Source organism: Ursus americanus, chromosome 11, assembly GCF_024610735.1.
Source record: "Ursus americanus isolate L20-20 chromosome 11, mUrsAme1.1.p, whole genome shotgun sequence".
In the NCBI taxonomy this organism is placed as follows: domain Eukaryota; kingdom Metazoa; phylum Chordata; class Mammalia; order Carnivora; family Ursidae; genus Ursus; species Ursus americanus.
In genome coordinates this window covers 55542702-55557668 of record NC_142137.1, presented here as the reverse complement: position 1 = coordinate 55557668, position 14967 = coordinate 55542702, and the positions used below count along the sequence as shown (strand labels likewise).

At 44.5% G+C, this 14967-nt stretch overlaps 1 long non-coding RNA gene and 1 other non-coding gene across 4 annotated transcripts in view; both read right to left on the bottom strand.

The window, feature by feature from the left end:
• LOC123800419 (uncharacterized) overlaps positions 1-949 on the bottom strand; it is a 46825-nt gene extending 45876 nt beyond the window's left edge. For 2 of the 3 annotated variants that reach the window (XR_015726135.1, XR_015726133.1), the window contains exon 1: positions 66-357. This is a non-coding gene — a long non-coding RNA (uncharacterized LOC123800419). Of the gene's footprint in view, positions 1-65; positions 358-791 lie in introns of those variants that run through there. The other variant, XR_015726134.1, reaches the window with a different exon arrangement.
• TRNAL-UAA (transfer RNA leucine (anticodon UAA)) lies at positions 63-144 on the bottom strand. Its single transcript has one exon. It is a non-coding gene; the product is annotated as a tRNA-Leu (tRNA).
• Positions 950-14967: the final 14018 nt, after the last annotated feature.

Below are 14967 nucleotides of genomic sequence, written 5' to 3'. Positions count from 1 at the left end.
AATTTATGTTTAAAAAAATAAATAAAATTTTTAAGTAAAAAAAAAAAGCAAAATTAAATATCTACCAGGAGTGGGGTTCGAACCCACGCGGACATTGTCCATTGGATCTTAAGTCCAACGCCTTAACCACTCGGCCATCCTGGTACATGCGAACGGTCTGCTTTTCACTCTTCCTACAAGCTGTATTCCATCGTCCTCGCACCCTCCCTCAAGAATTTCTGAGGATCCTTCGCTGCCGCTTTCCCGGTTTTCCCATCCCAAGCCGGAGCGACCTCCCCGCCAGAGCCTCCGTTTCCCGCCGCCGCCGCCGCAGCTCACTGTTGCCCCCGGCCCGCCGCGGCAGCGAGGGCAACTGCAGCCGAGTTCGGCGCGCTTGTGGCGGCGGCGGAGCTCGGCGGCTCGCTCGGGGCCGACTCAGGCGCAGCCCGTTGTGCTTTCGGTTTCGAGGTGCGCGGGCGCGGGAAACAAACACACTCGTAAACTTCGGGATTCCTAGGAGCACGTTTTGGAGGCGCGCGGGAATGGGAGTGCAAGGACGGAGCCCAGAGGGTGGGGTTTGGTTGGTTTTATTCTAAATAGAATAAACTTCAAGAAATGAGTTGCCTGAGCAGCAGCACCGCTTTTCTTCCTCACAACTCCCACAGGAAGGAAGTTTGTAGAAATTCGTGTCTGTCCTGCGCCACGCCACATGCAGGGCGCGTGGCACGAGTGGCCCTCCCTGCTGGCTGTGGGCACCACACCCGCTGCACGGCCGCGGGGCGGTGAGGGCCCTCCTTGTTCCCACGACCCACCTGTGCGCTTGGAAGTTTAGGTTCTCTTCATTGTTCTGCAGTGCTCTCCCTCCATTCTGTGCACCTCGACTCCACCACAGAGCCAAGGCTTAGGTGTTGTGCAGGGTCGGGGAGCCTGGGGCCTGAGCGCGATCTGGCAGCCACGCCCTTATTCCCACAGTGCAGGCGGCTGTCTGACCTAGAACTTGTATCACCCTGGAGACTGCACAAGTTCACCTGACTGTGCGGGACCCCACCCGCTGGCTCTTCACCTGCTGGGTCACTGTGAAAGTCACCCGCCGCCCTGCTACCTCCTCGAACCTCTGTGATCCCCGGGCATATTGCCCTGACCTGGGGTGTCGCTCAGCCTCTGGGTTCCGGTTAAGAACATGGACTGCCCCTGAAAGCCCTTCAGGGCAGCAGCCGGCGGAGTTGCCCCTGCTCACTTGGCCACTTAGCACTGACGTACCGGTGGCGCGCATCTTCGTCCCAGCCTCAACAGTATCCCTCCTACTGAGTGTGAGGCCTGGTGCACCCCAGCGCGCGGACCAGAACATGGGGACACATGGGGACAATGCCATCTCCATCTTACCTCGCCAAATTGTCAAGAGGTTTCGGATTTCATAAAATGGGGCTTTCAGAGTACTTAAAATGGTAGTAATAAAAATGTTCTAAGTACTCCCTATGTGGCAGTCATTGCTCTAAGCTCCTTACATGTATTATCTAATTTGATTTTTTAAAACAACCCTGTATAGCAAGTGTTTATATCACCATGTCCAGATTTAGAAGCCCAGTTACAAACTCACTCAAATATAAGAAGATGCCTCCTAGACCCGCTGCCGGCACCTCAAAACCCTTACAGAGCTTGCCCACCGTCCAGCCATCAAATCCTCCATGATCTTCTGGACCATCGCAAAATACTATTTGAATGATATTTTTATTTAACCCCAGACTTAGCCTCCAAAAAGCTTCTGGTATAAACCAGTTCTGAACAGCACCACCATGTCATAGGGTACCCAAGTGCCTCTTCTGCAGCCTGGAGATGTATTAAATTTCTTTGGTCACTGTTTAAGGATGGGCGGGAACACAGGTTAGTCTAGTCAGAGTTACAGGCAACTGAGCTATTGGAGATGAGAAAATTTCAGTCCGCTGTGTGGCACGTTGTATTTTTCCAAAGAGGACCACAACAATATCTCCCAACCCACACGTGACTTCGTCTTCCACCACTGTGATTTTGACACCCATACCATCAAAACGTAGAGTCTGTGTTCTTCCTCACTGAATCTGCAAAGCCTTGTGTCTGTGGCAGAGGGGCGCTCTGCGACTTCTGAGGTCATTCATCTTGTTCTTTCGGGATGCTTGCTCTGGGAACCCAGCCCCCATACTGTGACAAAACCCAAGTAGCCACATGTACTTTTTCCAGCCAACAGCCCAACCAACAGTCAATATTAATTGCTGCAAATGTAAGTGAATGAGCCTCCAGTTGATTCCAGCCCGTCGCCATCAAGTGACCCAGCCATTGGATCTTTCCAGCTAAGTCTGCAGATCATGGAGCAGGGACAAGCTAGTGTATTCTTTTCCAATTTCTAACTCACAGACTCGATGGGCAGAATAAAAATGTGTCAGGGTTTGTTTTGTTTTGTTTTGTTTTGTTTTTTGTGCCACTAAGTTTTGGTTGTTGTTGTTTTTTTTTTAATGAAACAATAGTTAATGAAAACTCCGAGACTGACAAACTGGGATAGCGTAGTGAGCACTGAGAGTATTACATAGAAACAGGCTCTCTGAGAATAAAGTCAACATGGGAAAGCAGCATCCCGAGTGAAGAGTCCAAGTGTGAGTCCATCATTGGAGTCCTTTCCCTCCTCCTTACTGGAAACCAGGTTTGGGGCCATGCTGCCCTTTTCCAGATTGACATCCTTCCTGGGACTCTCTGGGTGGAGGAACACAAGTTCCATCCCGAGGTCCTATCCACAGGGAGGTTAGGAAGCAAAGTTCTGGCTTCTACCTTAGGAAGCAGGCCTTAAAATGGAGGACATTCCCCAAACATCAGAAGGATGTTCAAAAGATGCTGGCAACTGCAAGGCATGACAAATATCCACTTGAGTGTTGAAACAAAATGTGAAAAGCACTATGCAGTGACATTTGTTACAACTGACAAATTAGGAAGCAAGTGACAATATTAAGACAAATTTTGCAGCATGGAAATGGCTTCATGTTCAGGAAATTGAATTTGACATACTTCTTATGGGCAAATGTTTTACTCTATTTAAAATATTTTTCACTGTGCATGTGTGTTTATTTAAGCCATGATATTCTTTACGCATTTTTTGGTGATTTAAAAATGTGTTCACAAATGCTTTGACACTCCTCCCTTTAAGAGATGGAGCTTCCCTTGCAATGTGGGCTGAATCCAACGACTCATTGCTAATGAATTGAATAAAACCGAAGAGGTGATACACAACCTCAGAGACTAGGTCATCACTGCTGCTGATGTCTTGATTTCTCTCCCTTGGATTGTTCCCTCTGGCAGAAACCAATGGTCATTTCATGAGCAGCCCTTTGAGAGGCCCAGGTGGTGAAGAGCAGCCAGCAAGGAACCGAGGTCCTGGAGGAGCAAGCTTGGTAATGGGTCCTCCTGCCCCGTCGAACCTTCTGATAACTGTAGCCCTGGCCAGCATCTTGACTACAACCTTATAAGAGACCCTGAACCGGAACCACCAGCCAAGCTCTGATTTCCTGACCCTCAGAAAGTATGTAAGATAATATTTATTGTTTCAAGCTGCTAAGTTTGATGTTATTTTTATGCACCTATAATGACTAATACACCTACCAGCTAGTGTTTCTAGCTTGGATGATATATTCACGAGCATATATTTTGTTTTCTATATTTATTTCAAAAGAATAATTTTGCTTACCCCTTGGCCAACATCCAATATTCCTTTCTCCATTTGCTCTCAAACTCTTGAATGGATTACCTCTACTTTCCAAGTGCACCCATTTATTTTCAGTTTTTCCCCAGATTCCTCTGATGTGTGGCTTCTACCCTGACTTCTCTCTCTGTATTTTTTCAGAATGCAAATATCTTTTCACATTAAATATCAGATTCACATTAAAAGTTTAAGTAGCATGTGTAACCCCTTTCCACAACCCTTGAAATCCCAGTCATACAAGTTGGGACCCCCTTGTCCCTTGAAGATACTAAGCCTTTTTCTGTTTCCAACTAGAAACCACATACCTCCAATCTGCTTCTTATGTAAGAAAATGAACATGTCTTTAAATACAAGCCAGTGGCTCTCAGAGTGTCCAGAACACCTGGGAACTTATTGGAAACGCAAATTCTCGAGCCCCACCCCAACTTCTTGAATGCACACTTGAGTTGGGCGATCTGAGGCAGGCTCAGGTTTTAGAGTCTCCATTATCACAGTAGGGTTTCTGCCAAAGCATTCCTGAGCCCAAGCATTCCCAAAGGCTCTTAACAGTACATGTGAAATGCTTGAAGTTCTCTACAGTATTCCTGAGAGGTCGCTTCCTCAACTTCCCCACCTTTGGCTTGATTTCTTATCATCTACCTCTTTCTCTTAGGTAAGACTATCTCCTGAGGGTATACTTGTTGTCTTCTTGTATTTAAATCGGTGTATAAACTGTTGTGTGGAACCCTGAAACTGCTTCCTCCTAGGGTGTGTCTTGTCCTGAGAGAATCTTTACTTGCACTTTACCAGAATCTTTCATTTCCTAGCATCATTCTAACACATCCTTTCATTTCAACATCAGTTGAATTCTTCAAGGTCCAGTTTACTTTTAAACCCATTCTTTTTTTCCCTTTTTTTTCCTTTATTTTCTTTTATCTTATTTTCTTTTATTTTCTATTGAAATATAGTTAACATGCAGTGATATTAGTTTCAGGTGTACCATATAATGATTCAACAATTCTATACATTGCTCAGGGCTCATCATGATAAGTGTGCTCTTGATCCCCTTCACCTCTTTCACTCATCCCCCCACCTACCTCCCCTCTGGCAACCACCAGTTTGTTCTCCATTCTTAGGAGAGTTTTTTTGTTTGCTTGTTTATCTCTTTTTTAATTTCTTTGTTCATTTGTTTCTTAAATTCCATGTATGAGTAAAATCATATGGTATTTGTCTTTCTTTGACTGACTTACTTCACTTAGCATTATACCCTCTAGATGCATCCATGTTGTTGCCAATGGCAAGATCTCCTTCTCTTTTATTGCTGTAATATTCCATTGTATCTATATACCACATCTCTATCCTTGCATCTATGGGTTGTTCTTATATCTTGGCTATTGTAAGTCAGGCTGCAATAAACACAGGGGTGCATATATCTCTTCAAATCAGTATTTTCCTATTCTTTGGGTAACTATCCAGTAGTGAAATTACTGGATCATAGGGTAATTCTCTTTTTAATTTTTTGAGGAACCTCCATCCTGTTTTCCACGGTAGCTGCACCAGTTTACATTCCCACCAGCAGCACACAAGGGTTCCTTTTTTCTCCACATCCTCACCAACACGTCATTTCTTTTTTTTTTTTTTTTTTAAAGATTTTATTTATTTATTTGACAGAGATAGAGACAGCCAGCGAGAGAGGGAACACAAGCAGGGGGAGTGGGAGAGGAAGAAACAGGCTCATAGCAGAAGAGCCTGATGTGGGGCTCGATCCTGTAATGCCGGGATCACGCCCTGAGCCGAGGGCAGACGCTTAACCGCTGTGCCACCCAGGCGCCCCACCAACACGTCATTTCTTATCTTTTTTTATTTTAGCCATTCTGACAGGTGTGAAGTGATGTCTCATTGTGCTTTGGAGTTGCATTTCCCTGATGATGAGTGATATTGTGCAACTTTTGATGTGTCCGTTGGCCATTTGCATGACTTCTTTGGAAAAATGTCTATTCAGGTCTTCTGCCCATTTTTCATCAGATTATTTGAGTTTTTTGGTGTTGAGTGGTAGACGTTCTTTACATATTTTGGATATAACCCCATAATGAATGTATCATTTGCAAATATCTTCTCCCATTCAATAGATTGCCTTGTTACTGTGCAAAAGCTTTTAATTTTGGTATAGGCACAACTGAGTTAATTTTGCTTTTGTTTCCCTTGCCTGAGGAGACATATCTAGAAAAATGTTTCTATTGCCGATGTCAGAGAGATGATTGCCTGTGTTTTCTTCTAGAAGTTTTATCAATTCAAGTCTCACATTTAGGTCTTTAATCCATTTTGAGTTTATTTTTGTGTGTGGTGTAAGAAAGTGGTCCAGTTTCATTCTTTTGCATGTGGCTGTCCACTTTTCCCAACATCATTTGTTGAAGAGACTGTCTTTTCCCCATTGCATATTCTTGCCTCCTTTGTCATAGATTAATTTACCATATATACATGGGTTTATTTCTGGGCTCTCTATTCTGTTCCATTGATCTACGTGTCTGTTTTGGAGCCAGTACCATACTGTTTTGATTACTACAACATTATTCTAACACCCTTTTATTTCAACATCAATTAAATGCTTCAACATCCAGGTTACTTTAAAACTCATTCTTTATCTCAATTATATTATGAAGAAATATAGCATAGATTTTCATTATTTAAATTAATGATCATATTATCACTAAACACCATCAACACTAAGATATATTTCTCATCTGAAGGTGAGAATGAAAAGCCATCGGTTTGCTTACATTGGGGGTTACCAAGTACTTCCCAGACACTTCTAGATACCTGAGCCTGGTATTCTTCTGGATTTCAAAGAACAGAATTGGTGGCTGAGCATGGGGGAAGTTAACCAACCCTGACTCGCTCCCAAAATTGTTTGTGGTGAGGCTCTTTCAGACAGCTCTGGGTCACAGATACCATAAGGACATGTGGGCGGACAGAGGACCGGAACAAAGGGCAGGGGAAGGGAGCTTCAATTGCCTCTGCCTCCTATCTCCCAGGTCTCCGGGAGTCAACTACTGAGAAGTCTCCGTGGGAATTTTGCCAGGGACTCTTCGCTTGCTTTCAGTGGGGTTCTTTACTCCCTACTCCCCTCTTTCCCATCTCTTCCTTCATTTTCCAAATTTATTAGAGACAAATTTTGTCTGATGGAGCACTGTGTCAGCATCACTTCACTGTGAGAAGCACTTTATATATGTTATCGCATTTCATTGATTTTATCTAATTTCCCACATTCCTATTTTAGTTCTTCATTCTTTAAGTATCCAGCCCTTTTCTTGTTTGCTTTACATCACCTTTATATTTCCATTAAAAATATTCTTGCTTTTTCATCCTTTTAATTTTTGTTTATTTCCAATTTAGTTGAGAATTTTTTAAATCTATGTCCATGTTTTTATTTTATTTTACATGTGGTAGCTTTTAATTTTTATCTTATAATTAAATGTGATCATTGGATCTTGTAACAGCTTGTTTTCACTACATGTGTAGTTTAACCCTTATACTTTTAATTTCTACATTTTAGTTTTTCTTAATTTTCTCCCTTCCTTGTGATATTTTACTTTAAATTTTTTGTTTGTCTTTTTGGCTAGTAAGAAATAATGGCCTTGGAAAGAGGAAGTGAGAAAAGAAAGGCCACATCCTCAGTCTCCATGGGCTTCACACCAAGGAGAGGGACAATCTAACAAAAGGCAGGGTCTTTCTGTAGCCACTCAGGATGGGGGCTCAGACTAAACTGGTTGGATTTAATTATAATTTTTTGAAGATTTTATTGATTTACTTGAGAGAGAGCACGCAGGGCCACATACACACCCTGCCAGGCAGGTGCGCAAGCAGGGGAGAGTGAGGGGAGAGAAGCTGGAGGGGGAAGGGGAGGGGAAGCAAAACAGGCAGACTCCCCACCGAGTGGGGAGCTGGACAGCGGGCTCCATCCCAGGATCCTGAGATCACGACCTGAGCCAAAGTCAGACGCTTAACTGACTGAGCCACCCAGGCACCCCTAAACTGGTTAGATATTAAAGGGCAAGGTCGGCTTAGAAAATGTCAAACAAGGGAACACCCAGATTATGTATCAGATATATGTTGGGTGACCATGTAATTTGTCATCCAAACCCAGATACTTGTGAAAATGAGAAAAGGAGCCATTAAACATGATTCAGGAATACCAGGCCTGTGGAAGCTGTCCCGGGTAGCTCACCTATGTAAAAGAAAGATGTGTGGAAGTTCAAACCCAAATTAATTAGTATCCAGATCTGCACCTGGTAGACATGAAATTTTTTTTTAAAGATTTATTTATTTGAGAGAGAGAGAGAGCATGAGAGTGAGTGGGGGTAGGAGCAGAGGGAGAGAATCTCAGGCAGACCCCCCCCCCCCACCAATCCCTGGACCCATGAGATCACAACCTGAGCTGAAATCAAGAGTGGGATGCTTAACCGACTGAGCCACCCAGGCGCCCCTAGACATTTACTGAATGATCAACTACATTAACATGAAGGTTTATATCAATTTAAGAGTAAATCAAAATATAATTCCTGATCCGTGAAACACTTTCATGCTGGGTCAATTAAGAAAGTCCGGACAGGAAATTGTATCAGCCTTCACACTGCACCCCAAGTACCTGGTGTGCATTTCCGATTTTGCTAACCACAAAATAGTCCATAAATATTAATCTCGCTCTCTCTCTTTAGTATTGGCAACAATTTAAATTTCATTTCATTTGGTTGTGGAAAGTGAAGGTGATTCTGATGTTTTGCCTCTAGATCTGGGAAGATAGTGATTCCATTAACTGAAGGAGGTCCATAGGGGAAGGACAGAATGCTGAAGGTGATTCTGATGTTTTGCCTGTAGATCTGGGAAGATAGTGATTCCATTAACTGAAGGAGGTCCATAGGGGAAGGACAGAATGCTGAGTCTCAGGAACCTGTGGGACACTGGAGAAGGGAGGACAAGCAGACAGTAGGATATTAACATCTGGAGCTCAGGCGACAGATTCAGGCTAAAGATAAAGGTTATTGAGTGAAAGGCTTAGGCAAATGCCACAGCGTCACCTGGTGCGGGCGGGAATCGCAGGCAGAGGGGTGGCCCTGCCATGATGCCCGTGTCCTCTTGCCTCATCCCATGGTATACTTTGCAGGACCCAGCTGGGTACATTGTGAGCTGAGCCCTACTGCTCAAAAACAGTACTTTCCAGAGGTGAGAATAAGAGCAGTCTTGCAAGCCGAAGGAAGTCTAGCTTGGGGGTCAGCTGCTCAGGGAGGCTGCCTACTCACGCTGACAGCACTGGAGGCCCTTGGGTGAAGCCGACTACATGCTTGCTCCTCGTTAGGCAAACTGAAGGGAGCTGCGGAGCCGTCGGTGGTCAGTCTCCTCTCCACAAAGGTTTGGAAATTACCACCATGCGAGAGCAAAGCCTTGGGATGGATGAGATTGCCCACAAAGAACGTACGGAGAAGAGAGGGTCACGGGCAGAAGTCTGGGCCATTTCTCATGTCAGCGTGTGGGCTAACTCACTTGACCCAATATCCTGAAACAGATATGAGGCAACTGTGTTGCTGTGCTACCGAGCCCTGGGGAGCAACCACTGCCCTCCCCCTTTTTCGTAGTGGCCGTAACCGCATGAGATGATTTATTAAGGCTGTGTGCTGTGCAGGTGCGGCAGTGGGGAGGGCACATCCTGCCAGCCAGCCCACCCACGGTGTGTGGCCTTCCGCAAATGATTGCCTCTTTCTCCTGTCGGATAAATCAAAGGAGTTGGTAACATAAATCTAAATGCGTGAATTTTTCCTTTTGTTGTTGCAATACAGTTTAAGGAGACGATTCAGTTGTTCAGGTGCTGTGTGAGGTACCTTTAATTACGTGAGCTTTCATTTGAGGTAGAAACTGTATCGACTTTGTTTTTAAGACTGTGAAAATTTCGAAAATGGAAATATGTATTTTAAATTTTCTTCTGAGTAAGAAAGCAGACCAAGCAAAGAAATAATAAACTAAATGGCTTTAATAGTATCCTTTTCCCTCCGTTTTATTTTTTGTTAGAGAACAATGCAATGGTAGGATGAGAAGAGGGTTGGCAATCATATTCTATCAAACTGTGAGAACAGGCAGGCATTTTTCATTTTTTTTTTTTTTACCAAAAAAGTAACAGGAAAAGAAATTAATATGGAAATGAATACAAAGGCGTTGGATTATCACAAAACTACAAAGACCTTTAGATGTTAAGAGGAATTTCCAAAATTTTCATCCCACTTACCACATTGAATTTAAGCCCAAACAAATTTTTTAGAGAATACAATACACAATTTTACCGAACTGTACTCACAAGGCCTACACGGAAGAAAAAAAAGAAAGCCTACCAACCTCTAGTTAGAGCCATTGCTAACCAAGTAAGTCCTTGACTCATAATTTCTCTGTTAATACATTGATGAAAATTAATTGGATTAGTTCACAGGAAAATCTCCTTTTTGTATTTTCAGCTTCCCCTTTCTAATTTTTGGTCCCCTTTTGACACACCTCCTACTTCCACTCTGCACTTCTGGATGCCCGGGGTTCTTTTGCTTTCTGACCCACCCTCTGTCTTACGAAGAGGTCGTCCTTTCTCCTTTTCTTTTTATTTTAAATCTAAAATTCATTCCCGCTACTAGATTATTCCTTCCAAAAATTTTCCTATAAATCTCTTGTCTCTTATCGAGAAGGAAAGTTTTACTTGCCACCATGTTCACGTTCTGCAGGTCCATTTTCCATGTAGCACTGAGACTCTTAGTGGCGTGAAGAGGGCAACTTGTGCTAATGAAGCTTTTTGGAAATGGGAACTTTCTGCAGAGTTACTTCAAATACTGATAATGGCCAATGCGGGTGCCAAACACAAGAAGCTCCCCTAGAGATGAGTTATAACATTAAAAGAACAGGCACTTTCTTCCCTTTCCCAGACAGTTTTACTTTCTCCTGGGGAAGTACATGTTTTTACATTCTGCCACTCAGTAACATTTCTTGTTTGACAGGTTTTTTCATGAACCCGATTACAACACGGGGATGAAGATTATGAAGAGAAACCGTGTTACCTCATCTCTGCCCTTTTAAGGGTGCATTAGACCAGGGGAAACCACAGGGCAGGGCAAAAGAATGAACTAGTTAAACATTCCTAGCTGCCAGAGAAATTCCTCTCTGTGTCACATGGAGGCTAAATAATTTCTTTTATCTAGGGGTGACATTCCTTGTATGGCCTCCTACCCCTGGAGATTCTCTCCGTGATTGGGTCCCAAGCTGTGTTTTGAAAGAGCTAGAGCACCAGCTGCTGTCCTCTGGAAGGCACCTGGGGCCACGCAATGGTACTTCTGCAAGGCCTGCTGCAGCGGGGACAGAGCTGGGGCCTTGCAGCCCAGCTGAGCTCCCCAATAAAAGTGAGGGCAGTTTAGGGTCATTGCAGTCTCTCTTTGGTCTTCAACTCCTGCAGGGAAAGGAGGGGTCTTGCAGTTGTTTCTCTCAAAGTACACGTGCAGTTGAACATTTTGGTATAGAGTAAGCATTATATAGATCTCTAAGGAGTCTGTATGTACAGGTCTCCTAAAATACGTCGGAGAATGGGCTGAGGCGTGGCAGGGCAACCTCATCTGTACAGAGACCTCAGTGACCGAGGACAGCTCAGGACTCACGTCCAAAGCCATCACCCCGAAACAGCCTTTTCTGCCTTGGAGCCAAGAACAAGGTATTTTGCATAAATTACCCTGCTAGATGCCACAGGAGAGAGGAATGTGTATGGCTGAAACTCAAGCCAATACACTGTGTCCCTAAATTAAAAAAAATAATCTTTGTTTTATATGGCTGGAAGAATGAAAAGAAAATAAGTCCTTCCAGATTAGAACATAGTTTTACAAGTTTCTTTGCATCCAGCCAGAGTCTGTACCTTTAATAAGGCTCTGCCTGGAAACGTTCCCTCCGGGTCATGGTTTGCCCCCAGTTCTGAGGGCGGCGCTCGTGACTCAGACCTTCATTCTCTCTCTGCACAGCTGTTTCAGATTGACCATTCTCTTGGATGAGCTACTTCCTCCCCCTTTTTTTCCAATCCCACCTTCCGCCCCTCACCAAGTCCTACCCCTACTTCCAGGACACTGCTCCCACCCGCATGGGCCCAGCACCCCACACAGACCCTCCACTGGGCAGGGAGACTAGATATTGGGCTTTATGCTATAAAATAAACACATTTTTTACTTAAAATTTATTTTAAGATTTATTTATTTTAGAGAGAGAGAGAGCTTATAAGTGTGAGCAGGGGGAGGGCCAGAGGGAGAGAGAAAATCCTCAGGGGACTCCCCTCTGAGTGCAGAGCCTGATTCAGGGCTTGATCCCAGGACCCTGAAATCATGACCTGAGCCGAAACCAAGAGTCCACCCCTCAACCGACTGAGCCACTCAGGCGCCCCAACGCATTATATAAAGGTATACACAAAGTCGTCCATAACAGAAAGCAAATGCTGAATATTTCTATTTCTGCATGCAGACCGCAAATGTTTGAGTACTATGAAGCCAGAGATACTACGCGGAACGCTAAGATCAAAAAACAAATAAGATGATATTGTCTGCCCTTAAAAATCAAAAAGCAGTCTCGCAGAGGAAGCACGGGTTGCGTGGTGGAGAGAAGGGCAGTGTTGGCCAGAAAAGCGCTCACTGAGTGCCCCAGCACGCCTGAGGGATGGGCGCTGAAATCCATCCACTGCCACCACCGAGCCCCTCTCCGCCCTCCGTGACTGAGCGCTGCAGGGACACTAAGGCAGCTGTGATGTTCTCTCAGTGTCTCTCTAACACATTTCCCCGAATCAAAGTTTTGTGTGTTGAATCCCTTCCTGGAGCCAGCTTCTCAGAGCCCCCAGACTCACACAGGGGAGAAATCCTGGGACGTGATCCAGGCAGAGAAACAGCCCACAGGAACGGCCAGAGCTGGAGAAGAGAGGGGTGTAATGAACAGCAGGGGCGCGGAGGCTGAAGAAGCAGGTGGGGCCTGAATCCTTATCCCAACAGCACGGGGCCACCATCAGAGTTCTAAGCAGACTGAGGACATGAACTGATGAACAAAGAACCACAATGTGGTCCACTGGAGTATTATTCAGCCACCAAAAGGAAAGAAATTCTGACACAGGCTACAACACGGATGAACCTTGAGGACGTCAGGCTAAGTGAAATCATCCAGTCACAGAATGACAAACACTGTATGATTCCACTTCCGTGAGATGCATACAGTAGTCCAGCTCATAGAGACAGAAAGTAGAATGGTCATTGCCAGGGGCTGAGGGGAGCGGGGAATGGGGAAGTGTTGTGTAACGGGTGCAGAGTTTCGGTTTTGCGAGATGAGAAAGTTCTGGAGATTAGGTGCACAACAACAGAAGTGTACTTCACCCCACTGAACCGTACACTTTAAAATGGCTAAAATGGTAAATTTTATGCTATATGTACTTTACCACAATTTAAAAAATTCCAACATAGCAGAGTAATGGCCAAAAAAAAAAAAAAAAAAAAAGGAAAGGAAAGGAAAAAAAGAAAAAAAACACTGGCTTGTAGTATAGAGATTGAATTAAGAAGGCAAGACTAGAAGCCAGAGACCAGTCAGAAGCTGCTGAAGTAACTGAGGCAGGAGGGGACGATTGTCTGACCAGGGCAAAGGGACTGTGTGTAAGAGAAGTGCATGAATTTCAGGGGAGGCAAAGTGGCCTAGAGAGGAGGCTGCGGCAAGGGCGCTGGTTTGCTCAGTGGGGTAGAAAGTGATCGGTGACGCCACCTGCAGGATACAATGGGCAGGAGAAGCTGGGGTGGAGGACATGGCAGGGTCCGTAGCATTAGAAGTTCCGGTGGGACAGCTGATTGCAAGTGTTTGCTAGGTGGGTGGATGTACAGACTCGGGCCTCAGCTGAAAAGTCAGGGCTGGAGGTACAGAGCTGGAAACCACTAGTGTTTAGAAAGGTGGTATTTGAAACCCTCAGAGTGAAAGAAATAGCTCAGGGAAGTTGGCTGCGGATGCGGGCTCCGCAATGAAGGCTGGGAAGAGGGAGAGACACCTGTGAAGGAGACTTAGAAGTGGGAGACAAAGGTAGGAGAAAGAAATGCAGAGCCAGACGGCCAAGGGAAGAGCCGGATTTCCTAACGTTACAGAGATCAGTCAAGGAAAATGCATACTCTCGTCATGTAGTTTATGCTTCCAGCTTGACGTTGATGTGAACATGCAGAGAGAAGCGTAGTCGTATGAGAAGAAGAAATAGACGCTCGCAAATACGTAACTTTGTCAAATATTAGAGGACTGCATTCTCAGTTCCCACCTCTTAGAAAAAATGAAATGGCAATATTACTTCACAGGATTATCATGAAAAAAAAATGAGATCAAAGCACCCTGGAAACTGAAAGGTGTTCTACCAATGGGTATTATTACTTCTATCTGTTGTGGGATGGGACGACTTTTGAGCAAAGTGGGGTCAGATTCAGGATAGTGCCAGCAGTGTACAGAAGTGGAAAGTCAGGGTGAAAAAAAACAGCCAGGAAAACCTGCAGACGTTCAGCTGTCAGGCGGTAGAGTCAGAGCAAGCAATTAAACAAACTAGACCATCAGTAGGAACACTGAAGAGTGAAGAGTTAGGCAAGGTGTCAAATCCACACACACAGCAAGCAAAACAAAGAAACAGAGTGGGGGTGAGTGTAGAACAGGTATGAGGCACCATCTGTCTCCAAGAACACTTAGAAAACAAGTACTACTCAGCCTCAGCCAGTGAGCTTTGATAGGTGTGGGTATTTCCTCATTCCTTCTTCTTTCCCTGCCTTGTTCCAGAATATATTCATGGTGGCTTAGAGCAAATCCTCAAGTGTGAGTACAGGATCAGCAGGAGGTACCAGGGAAAGGGGGCACATAACTGGGGAGCACACTGATGGAGCAGTGCAAAGATCCTGACATAGAAATTCGGAAACACATGCATTACATGTGAGTTCCTGCTAAATGGCTCTGAGTGCTTTTCTGTTTGGGATAGCAAAACTTGGCACATGCGCATAGCTGGGCCCACCTGAAAACAGAGAGATAGGGAGACAAATATATAATTTTCATGCTCTGTTATTTGTATCTGCTACAGAATACTATGGGATACCTGGATACAGAGGGAAGGATATGTCTAAAGAGTTGCCTATAAGACTTTGAAAATATAGAGATGCTTATAATTAAAATGGGGTATAAAAAATACTTTCAAAATAAATATCAAGAATTAGAAGGGCACCTGGGTGGCTCAGTCGGTTAAGTGT